This window comes from Delphinapterus leucas, chromosome 17, assembly GCF_059928025.1.
Source record: "Delphinapterus leucas isolate spDelLeu-1000000601 "Yukka" chromosome 17, BTC_Dleu_Yukka2, whole genome shotgun sequence".
Taxonomy (NCBI): Eukaryota; Metazoa; Chordata; class Mammalia; order Artiodactyla; family Monodontidae; genus Delphinapterus; species Delphinapterus leucas.
In genome coordinates this window covers 53,437,593-53,454,374 of record NC_143145.1, presented here as the reverse complement: position 1 = coordinate 53,454,374, position 16,782 = coordinate 53,437,593, and the positions used below count along the sequence as shown (strand labels likewise).

The window sequence follows — 16,782 nt, the reverse complement described above, 5'->3', positions numbered from 1 at the left end:
GCCCTTTTAGAAGCTTTACCCTAAATGTTATCAAATGCATTAAAATGTGCCCAAGTCACATATCCAATATAATTTATAGATAACTATATGAAAGCTGAGTAACATTGCTGTTGTAGTAATATTAGTTGAAAATATTAATGACACAAGTTTTTATCTCAACTTTGCAGATTTTTTTTCCTATTCTGGAGCCATGTTTTTCAGGTGTCAAACCATTTTCTAAGTCCTTCTCAAATTCCTAGTCCCTAGTGAGTGTGCTTTTACTGTCACAGGGTTGAACAGCCCAGACAGCAAGATGTCTGAAGATGAAGACCATCACATGGTTGAGTAGATCAGATATGTGGATGTTGGAATGCAAAGCGTTTGTAGAAAAAAATATACAAATCAAGGAAGAAATTGCAGTGTCAATTAATATGATGTATATGAGATGATAGTATTAAAAAGCCAGGTTCTGTAGGGATGTCAATAATATATCACCCTACACAGTAATGTCTCAACACTGCAGTATGTGAACTGCTTACATATTAAAAAAAAAATAGGGTTGGCAAACCATCAACAAAAAATTAAGTATAGTATGTTCCAAAATGAATGTTGGAAAATGGCAACTGGTTTTGGAAGTGGTTAAATCACCTATCAGTTTCATGACAATATTTCTAAACCTTTAATATTCCATCTTTAAAACTGAGATAATGAACATTCCTCTTCGATAAATTTGTTGATGAATTTAAACTATACAATTCACATAAACTTCTTAGTGTTATATCTGGCAAATACTTGATATTTTTGTTATTTTTGATAAATAATTAGTAAACAATAGCTGTTTTGTTACTATGGTCATTATTACAACTTAGACCAGACCAGAACAGACCAGAAAATATTACTGAGATTGATTTGATCTTTCATTGTGCTTTTAAAGATGGAAAATTTAATAATGAGTTATTTTGAGAAGAAATGTGTCGATGTTCTAATGTCCTTGCAAAAACTAAATATTTATTGGATGTAGAAAAAATAGTCTAGTTTAATGAGAAGTTATAGATTTTAAAAGTATCTTTCCTCCTTGGACTCATAGAGAGCCAGAAAAGGAGATTAAACAAAGGATTTAGAAAGTATAATATAATAAAGAACAGCACCAGCTCTGGACTCTTAATGCTTTTGTGGTTTTGATGTGAATAACCCCAGGTCCCCATTGTGACATCAGTACTACCATTCACTGTGTAAGGCATGTACAAGTCGATTAACCTCTCTCTGCTTTCGTTTCTTCATCTGTAATGTGCAAGTAATATTACTTGTCAGTTGCCAACCAGCAGTACTTCTTCAGCTAATTGACTGTGTCAGCAGGGATCCTGCAAAGATTAGCTAATAGATGATTTATAAACCTTTTGAAATATTAAATAAATGATGTAAAAAGCCTTAACAAAAGAAGGACAGAACAAATCATTCCATGCATTAATTCGCTACTTTAGTCATATATATTTTATAAAAAACTTTACAAGCGGTAACCTTCCGTAAAGTGAAAATAGGATAGATTACTTGGATTTCTAGAGTGCTTTTTGTTGCTGTTATTTTTTAAAAATCTTCTGTCATAATTAAGAATACACAGAAGAAAAAATGTATCAGAGGAAATGATTACAGTTCACCTCTTTATATTGATGATAAGTATTATGAGACAGGAAAATTAAATGAATAAGAATAAAGAAACATGCTTTCTGAGCTATCAATACTTTTACTATTGACAATGGGATAACGTTGACAAATTTACTTTACCAGTAAGGATCTTGAGTATGATGATTAAAAATAAATCTACAATATACTTTTTCCAGATGTAAGAACAACATACAAAATCCTGTGCCAAGCATTCTGAGGGGACTCAAAAATCAAAGACCCAGATCTCAAGGAACATATAATATAGGAAGAAGAGCAACATGAAAATAATTAATTCTTGCATAGTGCCAAATTAAATAAATATTATAATAAAGTTATTTATTTTACCTGGAGATTGGGAGGTGTTGTGGCTTGTAAAGTGGGTTTGAAAGATGAGGAGGATTTTGTTGTCATTGGGAGAGAAGGTCACTCCAGGTTGAGAAAAGCAGCATGAGAAGACCAATAAGAGAACACCAGAGATATAGCAAGTGTTTGCTATGATCTAACTTAGTATACATGGGAGAGATAGTATAGGGAAAAAAGCTAGTAAATTAGGTTGGGTTCACATTCTTGAGGGCCATGCAAATAAAGTTACAACTATGTTTTGAGGGTTCCCAGGAGCCACTGAAGATTTTTGAGTATTTTATGTTTAATAAAGTTAATTCTGGTGAAAGTGTAAAGGGTAACTTGGAAAAGAATAAGTTTAGATAAGTAAGTAGTTAGCCTATAATTGCAATAGTCAAGAAAGAGATGATGAAGGGAGTGACCAGACAAAGAACGGAAATGAAGAATACTTAAGAAGCATTGAATGGATAGAATTAAAACAATGAGGTTTGAGAATTGATTAGATGGGAAGAATTAGTGAGATGGAAGTAATTGAACACAATTCTAAGATTTCTATTAATATCATGGATACCTAAGAAAATAGTAGTAATATACACTAAAATGATAAGGATAATAAATAGTTTGGGGGGTGGAGGTAGAGATGCAGCAAAGAGATTCCATTTGAACTTACTGAATTTGAGTTTTTAAGGACAAACATGGGGGAATATCCAATAGGTAGTAAAAATTCCCAAGCTACGCTTCAGCAAAATATCAGGCCCCCAAATTATAGATTTGATAGCCATCTATACACAGTTGGAATTTAAGACAATTGGGGTAAATGGGATTACCAAACAGAACAAAAGAGAGAAAATATATTATTTAATAGTTAAGTGAGAGAAAGAGCAAGAAGAAATATAAGAAGATTATGAGGGAATCAAGAGTACAGTAACTATCAGAGCCAAGGGAGAAAGATGTTTCCGGAAGAGAGGAATAGCAACGTAAAATGTTGTACACAATTTGATATAGGTGATTACAGTGAAAAGCCTGTTGAATTTTGTGATTAATCTGTAATGGTTTTTCTCTGAGAAAACAATTCTGGTAAATTGATAGATATGTAAGCTAAATTGCAAAGGAATTAAAAATAAAGCATTGTAAAGGATGCAGGAAAATTAGCATCTACCTCTTTTTCTGTAAGTTTGAGAGTTAATGAAAGTAAAAGGTGAGTGACAAAAAGAACAGAGCTAAAAGATGAAATATATTTTATACCAGAGAATATGTAAATAATTTTATAGGCATTGGAGAAGCAGGGAAAAGAAAGACTCCGGAAGCACAAGGCAGGATTGAAGGAAAAATAATAGGAGAGAAGATAGAGTCAAGAGCACCAGTCAGGTATTAATGTTGGCAAAAGGACTCAAATAAAAAGATGGCAATTTTGATGTGATGATAAAGAAACAGCAATTGAAGGAATTTATGTAGGATGACCTTGACATTCTCCATAAATTCATTAGGCAAGAGTTTCTATGGAGTGTAAGAAGATGAAATACAAGTGAGACTTAAGAAACACAAAACAATGAAGAAATTGCTGTTTTTAAGGATGGTGAACGGGTCAGCCAGAGATCAACAAAGGAATTTATGAATAGCTTTGTTTTGTATGAATTAGCTTGCCTAATTAGACAGGGAAAATATTTTCTTGAGATAGCCTGTGCTTCTGGCTTTATAACATTTTTAGGCTTAGATTTCTCATTACAAAGTTTTGATTTGTTAAGCACTGTGGGAAGAAAAAAAAAGGATTTGAATCTGGGCTAAAGGAAGTTTCAGAGAAGAAGTTAAGTAATAATACAATTGACTAGGTCATGAATTTACAAAAACAATATGAAAATGTGCCCATGTCAAAACAAGGAAAATATATATATATAATCTTGAATGAAGGCATAAGGATCACAATTATCACATTACTGGGGATCAGAGATGAATTGATGAATAGAGAGAAGATTGAGAATAATAACCATTAGTATCAAATGTTGGAAATTTTTGAACTTGAGAATTTTTATTATACACTGAAAATCAGGGAAGAAGTGACGAACTCCCCCCAACAAATGTAGATGGGTTATTATTTGTAGTAGTATTAGTCAAAAACTTACTGTGAATGAAAACCATCAAAGACAGCCTATTTGATCTCATATTAGGCAAAATTTATTCTAACAATATTTTGTGATTTAAAAAGTCAATGCCTTGGATTTAGAACAAAAGAGGGTTTGACTTCACAGAGTTAATATGTGTTGGCATCATTCTGTGATTCTGAGATTACTTTTTTTAAGTGTGCTTTTGATAGAACACTATCCAAACTCTTCTAAAGGACAATACGTGTCCCATTATACCAAATGGTATTCTAGAGCATGCAGTGTCATGATCTGGCGCAGGATTTATAATTATGCCTTAACAGAGGAGACTTCTGTGGAAATTTTCAAATTGTTGTTATTAACAGGGTATGGTTCTTGATTTCTTCTTTGTTGTCACTTACTCCAAAATGTGACTAGAATATAGCCCAATTCAAGGAAAAGGGGAACTAAGGTAGCATCAAGTTCTGGCACCCTGTCCTGTCTCATGAGACTTAATTTGAAGCCCTCTGATTTGTGAGATTGGGGGGTTGTTCTTAGAAATAAGCTATTAGATTGTTTGTAAGCCTGAATTAGATAAATAAGTAATATTCTTATGCAGGAAAAGAAAAAAGAAAAAGATAGATAGTATTGTACTTAGCATGGAAACAGCTGATTATTTCCAGAATATTTTAGGAATCAAAAACCTGCTTAGTTAAGTTCTTTACAAAAGGGTTCCCTTCTCTAATCCGTAGTGTTTGTCAGATAGCTTCCTGTTACTGTGTAGATCAACAGTTCTCAAAATTTGGTCCCCCAACTCCTGCATGTCCCCAATGACCCTTTCAGTCATTCCCTGAGATACTTGCAGTAGATTCACAAGTTTAAAATAATTTTCATACTAATACTGATGCTATTTACCTTTTTCACTTGGCTGCCATTTGCACTAATGGTGCAAAAGCATGGTGGGGAAAACTGCTGACACCTTAGCATGAATCAGGTCAGTAGCAGCAAACTACTAGTAAGCCTGGTATTCTTCACTGCCACACACTCAGAGTTAATATTTTTAAAATGCAAGATGTACCTAAGAATGTACTTGATTAAGGAGTAAAAATATACTAATTGTCAAATCTTGACCCTTGAGTAGATGTCTTTTTAATATTCTGTGTGATGAAATGGTAAGTCAGTGAAGATGTACCAAACTGCATGGTTGTCTCAAGTAAGTACTTGTGTGACTGCTTGGGTTGAGAGCTAAATTAGCCACTTTTCTCATGAGTCACCATTTTTACTTGAAAGAACAACTGACAAGCAAACTGGGTTTTTTTCAAACTTGGATATTTGGCAGAGATTTTCTTGAAAATGAACAAAGTGAGCTTGTCACTTCAAGAGAAGCAAAATCCAATTGTATCTGTTGCCAGTGATAAAATCTGAGCTTTCAAATAAAAATTACAATTTTGGAAAACTTATTATCGGCCCCTGTGAACTTGTCAGTTTCTCAATTCTTAAAGAATTTTCTGTTGAGATAGGTGGCATTACTAACAAATGTGATATTGTATAATGAAATAAGCTACTATTTGGAAATTTTGCATAACCTGGTGAACCAATATTTTTCCAAATGACCAATACCTGTTATTTTTAAAAATACATATGGGCAAAATATCCATTTAAGTTGCAAAGTAGACAATAGATTTTAATAAAACAGTAAGGGAAGCATATTGATATGGTTTTAGATTCCACATTGCAAAATTTAAAAATCCATAATTATCTGAAAAAGCTATTAAAATTCTCCTCACTTTTCCAACTAAGAAATCTGTGTGAGGCCAGATTTTCTTCATATACTTCAACTGAAACAACATATTGAGACACTGAACGCAGAAGCAGATATGAGAAACCAGGTGCCTTTTGTTAAGCCAGACATTTGCAAAACTAAGCCAGAGAATTTCAAAATGTAAAACAATGCCATTCTTGTCACTATTTTATTTTGGCTTTGGAATATATATTTCATTTCACTAAAAATATATTATTTACTGAAATGTAATGGGCTTTTTATTTATATTTTAAGTGAATTAATAAATATTTAAAATTTACAGTCTTAATTTCACATAATGTAAATATTGGCAGATATAACTATATAAACAAAATCTCATTCGGGGTCTCAGTAATTTTTGATAATGTAATGGATATCTGAGACCAAAACGTTTCAGAAACACTAATGTAGACCAAATCTTAAGCACATAGGAAACTACTCAATGACTTTTAGCAAATTTCACATGATTTTATAAAGTAACACTGGAGAAGTCATGTAACTGCATTTGTAATAATGGTAGAGGAAGAATTTTCCTTCTCTTTTAAAAAAAAATCATACCATTTATATTAGAGAGAAGACTTCAGTGCCTGCTGATGACATTCTCTCCATTCTTTCTTCCAAGTCTGTGAGTCTCATTTTCATGTGTCCCCATTTACAGGAGTAAAATTAGCGTTTTATCCAGTCACCATTTGGCTCATGACTCAATGTCACTGTAAAAATCATTTAAGCAGCTTCATAGACCCAACTTCTTTTAGAATACATCTGTGCGGACACTTCAGTTTGTTTAATACAGGAGACGTAAGTACATACTTTTTCTAGCCTCTTGCAGTCTATCTAAATCTATAAATTATGCTAGGGTGAAATCTGGTTTATTCTCTCAATTTGTGTAAATGATATTTAAAAAGATAGAGGGCATAAGTAAGGGAAAGACCAACACAAATTATGAATCTCAGTTTAGGAATCCATTATACAAACAAAACAATTTTAGAATACCAATATACTGTTTGCTTTGTTAAAAAGGGAGAAAGTGAGGCTTTTTTAAGAAGGGGGGGAAAGAAAGCAAGGTTATTTCTTAGTCATGAATTTTGATTGGATTTTTAGATATCAATATTTAGAAATTTATGCTTTAAAATTTAATCTAATTTTAAATAGTACAGTACTTAAATAATAAAATGTCTTTTCCTCCCTCTAATCAGACTTTGAATATTAGTATAATTAGCTCTTGTACATAACTAGATACAAAAAATAGCACCATATTATCTTGTTTATATCCAATACTACCATTTTGTCATGTCTAGGAAATTCTAATTACAGCAACATAAATAGGAAGCTTTAGTGAAGAGTCAAAGCCCACTTTTGGTAAATTTTTCCAAGTTTTATTCTGATTAGTTTATTTTGCATAAGGCCAGAATGTGTGCTAAGTGCTACTCTATTAAATCTCTACCAGCTGCTGACACTTACTAGACTTTTTTTTTGACTTTTGTCATTTTGGGGTGAACATCTGTCAGCCATAGTCATTTGGCAACAGTTTGCCCAGAATTTCTAAGCTAACTACAAGTCATTATGCAGTGATTATATTGGTGTAAAAGTTATTTCCAATCTCTGGTAGTCATATCAATAAATTGAAAAGCTGTGTCAAGATGTTTAGCTGAAAGGAAAAAAACATAGCTGCCATGCATGTAAAAATTACTGTTTTTGAGCACCTAATGGGAATTCATTAAGGAAGTATAATCATGGAGAGAGAGAAAAAGATACAGAGTTTATAACATGTATATGTTTTGTTTCAAAATGTAATTATATATTTAAATATGCGCTATTTGTCAGCTATTGTTCTTTTTACTGAAATTTAAGTTTATTGTCTGGAGAAAACAAATCTAATAAAAGTGAAATACTACTTTATAATAATAACTATTATAATAATAATTATAATGGCTACCATAATTGAATGCCCAGTACTTTCTATGTTACTTTAGAGGTTTACAATAAGATGCACATCAATCTAGCAAGTATATTTCATAAATGCTTAAGAAGAAAAGGAGTTTACAGAATAATCTGTTCTCATAATTCTCATTATTGTCTTTCACTAAATCCAACTGAAATCTAGATACACACATTTCAAAGGTGAACACAGTATACACATACATCTCTCATAACCCTGTTTCTTCTTCCATGTGCTCATTACTTAGGAATACCCTAAATGAAAATTCAAATTAAGTTTTTGGTTCCCCTCTTATAAATAGAATTAGCACCATCACAGAAATTAACATTCCCAGATATACAAATCATAATGCAGTACTCCTTTTAATTCATATCTTCTCATGGAAAATGTCACCACTTTTTTCTGTCTCACTCTGATATTTCAAATCTTCTTAAAACTATTATCAGCAAAGTGAATTAGATGTAAACTCCCACATACACGAGTATTATTATGGCAGTCTACATTTTTAAAAATGATAATGGCAAAAAACAAGGAACTTTATTGCAAAATACAGTGTTCTTTATGCAAAACCCACAGACCTGGGTTCAAGTCATAGTTCCGTGTGTTATTTAGCAATCACTTAACATCTCTGACTTATTTTCTTCAAATGAAAATGAGGATATTTTTGCCTACTTCATAACATTGTTATCAGATGAGAAATAATAGCAGTTGTGCTATTTTTAAAGCCTATGTTTTCAAATGCCATAAAGAGACTAAGAATGAAAGACAATAACAATGACTTTGAGATGAGCTTATTCCTGTAACCTACTTCACCTTTTTATCAGATATATTTGATAGATATAAGAAGGTCAATGACTGATTCTAAATTTCCACAAAATGTGCCCTTATTTCAAAATGTGACCATAGAAAGAAATCGGTAAAGATATCCAATTCTAAATCTTTAAAGTAACATAGAAACTAAGTACTGCGTTGGTTAATGGTAGTGGAGTAGGTAATGAAAATATCATTATAATAGCACCAAATTACTTCAAGGTCAAAAACTTTATGCAAATTCATAGCTTACTCACAGACAGGCAACCTGGTAAAACAGAAAGAGTGGACTGGGATTTGAAGACCTTCATTCCAACCACTTAATTAACTATGTGAAGATGGGCAGATCATTTGAACTATCTGGTCCTCAGATTTTCCACCTATAAAACCTTCCAGAGTTTTAGGATTTGGTGATTTAGTATAACCCAGGGATAGGGAAATTCTCTGTGGCTACTGATGAAAGGTGATTAATGTATTTCTTCCTCATTGTTCAGTTCTAGTTAACATACTTTTATTCAGCACTGATTATGTGCAAAAGGCTCTACTAGGAATTCTGTGTAGTTAAAATATTAACAAAATGCATTTCCTGTCTTGTCAGAACTTGTGATCTGTCTAGAAGGAGAGGCAACCATGATGCCAGTTAGAATTTTAACTCCTTGTACGGTCACAAATCAAGGCCTGTGGGAGCGCTAGGTGAAGAGATAGGGGAAAGAAGACAAAGAGAAGATGGCATTGGCTGAATTTTGAGGTCTAAATCCATTTCAACAAGCAAGTTTGTCAGGAGAAGGCATTCCAGGTTGAATGACAGACTTGAGCAAATGCACCATCAGAGAAGCTCTGGGAAAACACTGTGCATTTTTCTGTAGCGTACCAAGTATGAGAGTGAGTGGTTAAAGTTAAAGCAGCAAAAGTGGGTTCTTTTCAGATTGTGGGAGAACTCAGCCGTAACCCTGGTAAGAGCCTTTTCTGTGTTTTACAGAGAATAAATATGAGTGACGTCAGATAGAAACCAACGTGACCTGGCAGATGATTAGACATGGACATCAAGTGAGAGGAATAAGTCAAAATATGCCCCAACACAGCGCATTAATGAAGCCAGTCTGCTCTATTTACGTGTTCTGTTGTTGTCTTACTTTGTTTTATTGAAGGTGAAATGTTTGTGCAAAACCAAGTGGAAGTCCCTGTTCAGCAGGCAGTTGCTCTTGTGTGTGAGGACCTTGGGAGAACATTCTAAATAGCAGGTGCAGACGTTTGTATCATCCCTAGTGAGGAATTAGAAGCATTGGGATTAGATGAGTTATTCAAGTAAGAAAGTAAAGAAGGTCAATGACTGATTCTAACTCCCTACAAAATGTGCTCTGATTTCTAAAGGTGACCCTAGAAAGGGAAGTCTGTAAAAAATACAAAGGTCAAATGGGATGGAACCAGGATAGTAAGGGATCATGAAAGCTAAGGAAGTGACAGTTGTTTTTTTTTAAATCAGTACTTACCCACCATGTGCCAAACACTGTGTTAGTCTCTTGAGATACATAAACCAAGTAAATTCTCATAATCTTGAGAACTAAGTATGTTTATCACAATTTATAGATAAAGAACTGAGCACAGAGAGATTAGACATAGCATAAGAAGTAAATGGAAAGTCTGGATTCAAATACAGGTAAGTCTGATTCTTATAATTATTTTACCTCTATAACTTTTAATATACGCTAGGGGAGAGTTTCAAGGAGAATGTAACTGGCAGTGTCATGTGAGCTCAAACAGGATAGACGCTCACAAGAACATTTAACACTAAGCGGTCACTTAATGTTAATACAGATCATTTCAGTGATCTATATGAAAGTAGTCTCTGTAAAACATAGTATATAAAGGCCAATGGAATAGAAAAATTCTAAAGGTTGGTTCAAGGAAAGTGAGAAAATAAAAGTAGTTGAACCCTACTGAGAAGTTTAATGAAGGAAAGAGAAGGTAGTGCAAAGATTTAAGAAGGTTGAGGAATGCGTATTTGGTTGAATGGTTGGTTCATTTTTTTTTTTAGTAAGGAAAGACTTGAACATGCTTATAAGCTTAAGGGAGAGATCCAGAGGAGAAAGAACACTCAAATTATTGAGAAAAAAATGGATGGAGAAAGGCCCTACAGGAGGTAATAGGAAATAGAGTCAATAGCATGCCTTAAAGAGAAAGCAGCTAGTTCATCTAGAAAAGAAACAATAGTGATTTACAGAGAAATGTATTTGATAGGGAGAAATGTAAGAGAACTTGCAGCAGATGTCCTATATCTTCTCCAAGAAGGAAGACGCAAAGTCACCCCTTAAGGCAGGTAGTGTCTGGTTGTGTGGACTACAAAAGGTTTGGAATCCTTCCCACAGAGGGAAGCCATAGGGAAGAGTCAAATAGAGATGAACAAAAGAATTTCCGTTCAACTCAGAGTGTATACTAATAATAGAGTAAAAATGTTTAGTTGAGCCAATTGGCACAATTTTGTGACTTTTTTGGTAACACTTATCCACCCAGTAATGAGATCAGAGAAATTGTACCATGCTGTTTTCCAGGTGAGGCTTAGGAAAGTCAAGGTGACGGTAGAGCAAAGGGACTTCTTGATGCTAATGAGAAGCTACACCAAACGGTGGGCAATTGATCCAGGCTGGGCCTAGATGAAACTAAAACAAAAAGGGTTAAAGGAATTAAAGATATGACCAGTGTGAAGAACAGATTCATTATGAGTAAGAGGAAAAGAAAAAAAATTGGTGGTTATGGTCACAGAAGGGAATTTCCAAATTCAAGATTCTAGAAATGATACAGTTTTGAGTGATCATTGTTTTTACACTTTCACTTAAAGTGCCATTAATGATTATGTCATCCAGCTGTCCTGCTTTACTTATTAGAAAATGGAAGGCCAGGAGGTCAAGTGATTTTCTGTCACTCCATGACCCAATGTCAGGGGCAGGATTCAATCCAGGACCTTCTGAGGAGCATTTGGAAATTTTAAGTAACATGGTAACAACCATTAAATCATATTCCCATAAAAAAGAATGGTGGATATAGTCAAGTGATTGGAACCATAATATAGTCACAGTAAAGCATGCAGTATTCATATATTTCCTATTTCAAAACTTGTATTGTGCTATTCCTCCCTCTTTCCTCTTTTGGCTTCCTCTTACAGAAGAGAGAGTATAAAAGTTTTGCCCAGATTAAATTAACAGCTCCCTCATTAGGCACTGGGAGAAGAACTAAGCTTTAAGGAAAGTGCTACTGACGGCCATCCTGGATTTCACTGTAAATGGCATCAGTTTATTTCAGAGTGACAGTGTGCATGTCCATGATAGTGTATGGGTTCTACCATTTTAGCTTCTTCCACATTTTGTATATGTTGAAAAGACTCCTTTCTCTTGATTATTGGCATGGGTTTTTAATCTTAAACTATAGTAAAATGTAATTGGAATGTTTAGGAATAGGAGGGAAATTGTGTTACTTTAAAGTCCTGTTTAAACAAAATTAATCCAACAGAAATTCATTATTCATATCTTAGTATTCATCCCTCTTATGACCTTCAGGAAAGAATATGAGTTTTTAACATAGAAAAAGACATGAAAGATTTAATTTTTCTCCCTCAGAATGGGAGAAAATATTTGCAAATGAAGCAAATGACAAAGGATTAATCTCCAAAATTGACAAGCAGCTCATGCAGCTCAATAACAAAAAAACAAACAACCCAATCCAAAAATGGGCAGAAGACCTAAATAGACATTTCTCCAAAGAAGATATAGAGTGCCAACAAACACATGAAAGAATGCTCAACATCATTAATCATTAGAGAAATGCAAATCAAAACTACAATGAGATATCATCTCACACCAGTCAGAATGGCCATCATCAAAAAATCTAGAAACAATAAATGCTGGAGAGGGTGTGGAGAAAAGGGAACACTCTTGCACTGCTGGTGGGAATGTGAATTGGTACAGCCACTATGGAGAGCAGTATGGAGGTTCCTTAAAAAACTACAAATAGAACTACCATATAACCCAGCAATCCCACTACTGGGCATATACCCTGAGAAAACCATAATTCAGAAAGAGTCATGTACTAAAATGTTCATTGCAGCTCTATTTACAATAGCCAGGAGATGGAAACAACCTAAGTGTCCATCATCGGATGAATGGATAAAGAAGATGTGGCACATATATACAATGGAATATTACTCAGCCATAAAAAGAAACAAAATTGAGTTATTTGTAGTGAGGTGGATGGACCTAGAGTCTGTCATACAGAGTGAAGTAAGTCAGAAAGAGAAAGACAAGTACCGTATGCTAACACATATATATGGAATCTAAGAAAAAAAAAGGTCATGAAGAACCTAGGGATAAGACAGGAATAGACACAGACCTACTAGAGAATGGACTTGAGGATATGGGGAGGGGGAAGGGTAAGCTGTGACAAAGTAAGAGAGTGGCATGGACATATATACGTAAAATAGATAGCTAGTGGGAAGCAGCCGCATAGCACAGGGAGATCAGCTCGGTGCTTTGTGACCACCTAGAGGGGTGGGATAGGGAGGGTGGGAGGGAGGGAGACGCAAGAGAGAAGAGATATGGGAACATATGTATATGTATAACTGATTCACTTTGTTATAAAGCAGAAACTAACACACCATTGTAAAGCAATTATACTCCAATAAAGAGGTAAAAAAAAAGATTTACATTTGATGATCTTTTGTTATTACATGTATCATATTCTACCTTGTTAAATATTTTCTTCATTAAGTCTTTAATTAAGTATTTGTGTTACCAGGCCTGTTTGGGGAAACTCACTTTCATTGAGTCCTTTGTAATTTTGTAGATTTTATTTCAAAGTTTCAGTCAAGAAAGTTTATTATTCCTCCCAAGGAATGACTTACCAAGGAGGCAACAAGGGAGCTGTGCTCCTGGACTGGGAGCGGTCACTGGCATTGTTTAGAATTGCTGGTGCGTGATGATAATAACAAGCAAACTGGATTTTGGTCAATTTCATTATTGTCCTTAGGTTCTCTGCAAACAATGCCCTTGCTTACTGCTTATCTCTACGGTGGAGCACTTCCACCCCACCTCCCACCACTTTGGTATGCTACTGAGCTCAAGTTCTTCTTTCTGGAGTTGAAGACTGACTAAAATGGTATTAGAGAAGGAGAATTTTATGATCTAAACTGGGTGTCCACAAACTATGGCATGCAGGCCAAATCTGGCCTTATGCCTATTTTTATAAGTTTAGTTTATTACTTTTATTTAATGTATTCTCTTTGAGTACTTTTGTCCTACAACCATAGAGTTGGATAAAGACTATATACCCTCAAAGCCTAAACTATTTACTATCAGGCCCTTTACAAACAATGTTCCCTGACCCTTGATCAAGAATCAAAGCATTACTTGCTTTGTGGACATGTAAGCAAGACAGTTATTTCACATCCATATTATAGGCCAGTAATTTAACAAGTGTCTTTGTTAAATGTTTACCATTGACCAACATTATATTTACCTTTTAATTTTTCTCTGTTTTGTAGCTCCTGCTATGTGAATATTTGTTAGCAGTGACTGATGTGGAAACTACATATGCAGATTTTATTGCTTCAGGAAGAACGGGTAGAAGAAATGCAATACATGATATCCTGGTTTCCTCTGCAAGTGGTAACAGCAATGAATTAGCCTTGAAATTAGCAGGTCTTGATATCAACAAGACAGGTGAGTCCTTTGACATCCATCTCTATGAACATGGAATGATTTGCAGCACTTTGCTAAGTAGGATTAAGCCATGAAAAGACACCTTTGAAAGTAACTGAATAGAAAGTTATAAACAGTCTAAGGCAAGATAAAAGGCAGGTACTAATCTCTTAATCACTCCCACTCTGTTTTCAATGACTGCATCTTACAGGGTTTCCCACTCAAATGCAGAATCCTTAATCTGATTTTACTAATGCAATCAATAAAACACATGAGGTTTTTTTTTTTTTTTTTCTTTTTTTGCGGTACGCGGCCCTCTCACTGTTGTGGCCTCTCCCGTTGCGGAGCACAGGCTCTGAACACGCAGGCTCAGCGGCCATGGCTCACAGGCCCAGCCACTCCGCGGCATGTGGGATCTTCCCGGACCGGGACACGAACCCGTGTCCCCTGCATCGGCAGGCGGACTCTCAACCACTGCACCACCAGGGAAGCCCTGTTTTTTTTTTTTTTTTTAATCCTAATCTCTATAAAAGCTATGAAATATCTTATGTAGAACATTTAACAAAGTTGGAGCTCCTGCCTTTGACAGTTTGGCCACCTGTAACATTTAATAGCATTAGATATTTAACAAGATTCACAGATGAGTCTGACGGATCTCGATTCCAAGAACCATTTCAAAATAAAAGGGTCTCCAGGACAATTTTTATTGAGAATGGAAGTAAAATAGTCTATTACATAAGTAAGTCTTAGGTAAGAAGTTCTTTTAGTTTTCCTTTCATGATAGACTGAGTTTGAAAATTTTGTCTTACTATTGGGCCTCGAACTCCTACCTACCAAATTTAACTTTACCAATGAAAAAGTAAAATAAGTTTGACATGTCAAAGTACTTCTGAAACCCCTGATGGCTCTTCCATTCATAGCTTTTGCAAATATCAAAGCTGAATGTATTTCCCTGAAAAACACTTGTGCAAAAAATAATCTTTAAAAGTAAAAAGGATTTCACAATTAAGGAACCACCGTGTTATATATGTGAAAAACACTGGTCAGTTTCTGACTCATGGTAACACCTTGATAATTCTTTGCTATTAGAATTTTCATGGCAAAGCCTTCCAGTTATTGGAAAACTGAGTCAGAGTGTGTGTGTGTATATATATATATATATATATATATATAAATGAAATAGCTCAGCAACATTACCTTAAAATACCTACTGACAGAACTTTATTCAATGACTACAGGTCAGCAGGTCATAGATTGGTCTTTTAAAACTCAGGTTGAAAATAAAACTTTAATAATCACTTCCATGGAGTATATAGACTGATGTATATTTTAGGTTTCGTTGTTTCTCTGTTACTACCAGGAGTTAATTTTCAAAATAGCTCTGAGAAAGGCTATAGGGAATTATTCCAATTTGGTGGCATGAAGTAAGTAAATATAATTTTTCTGCAATCTTTGAGAATTTACTAATCTTTTTCATAAAATTTGTCTTTTATATGAATACTCTATTTTAAATAATCTGTATTAATTTTAGCCACTCTTACTATGAGGACATTTTTATTCATAGTGTAGTTTAATTTCTTCTTTTTTTTCTTTTCACTGAAATTAAGACCCATTAACCTCAAGACCTTTCTTATACAAGAGACTATAGTCTCTTAACATAGTCTATTAAACTATGTTAAAATTTAAATAGGTTGACATTTTATATTAATAAATAATTTTATATTTGATATTAATATGTTATAATTAAATAATTTAAAATAATTCAAATATCTTTATGCTTTCAGATGTATTCTTTTTCAAATATTTCTACGTGTTAATTGCAATTCTGTAGGTCCTGAAAGAATTTTCTGTTTCTCTTCAAATCACAAAACCCAGAATAAGGCAAAGTAAACAGCACTGAGTTTATTTATGACCATTAATTAGTCTATATAACTGAATAGTTATTTCTCAAATAACCTTGAGATAGCACTAGTTTTATCTGTGATAATTTTTGGCCAAAATAGTCATGGCCCTGCTGACAGTTTGCTGGCCCATTCTCTCTCTGAAAGAACCAGTCCAAATGCAAGGTTCTATCTTTGTCTTCTCTCACTCCGACCTTGGGCCTAGTATGATTGGCACTTAATAAATAAAATCTATAATTAAAATTAATACAGGGAGATCACCTCATGTAAACAATGTAAATGTATTAAACAAAAACAGAAGAAATCTTTTTCAACCAGTGTGAGTGCACTGGGTATATTCAATAAAAACAGTCAAGCAATCAAAAATAATAATACACAATTTCCATGTCTCTTGTACCTCAGTGTAGAAAATTTGTATAGGGACTTATTTCTGATGGTCAACCATTTTTCGAAATAGTTCCAGTCTGTGCACTGGAATTCTCACACAGCCCATAGGTTCTCCAGATCCTCTGATGCGTCTGGTAATCTAAAGAGATTAATGGTATTCTCTGTAGAAAGCCCTCAACTTGCTCTGGAACTTGAG

At 34.2% G+C, this 16,782-nt stretch overlaps 1 long non-coding RNA gene across 1 annotated transcript in view; it reads left to right on the top strand.

Annotated features, from left to right (window-relative positions):
• The first annotated feature begins 1,349 nt into the window (after window positions 1–1,349).
• LOC149747028 (uncharacterized) overlaps window positions 1,350–16,782 on the top strand; it is a 102,782-nt gene continuing 87,349 nt past the window's right edge. The window contains exon 1 of the long non-coding RNA XR_016388496.1: window positions 1,350–14,319. This is a non-coding gene — a long non-coding RNA (uncharacterized LOC149747028). The remainder of the gene's footprint in view (window positions 14,320–16,782) is intronic.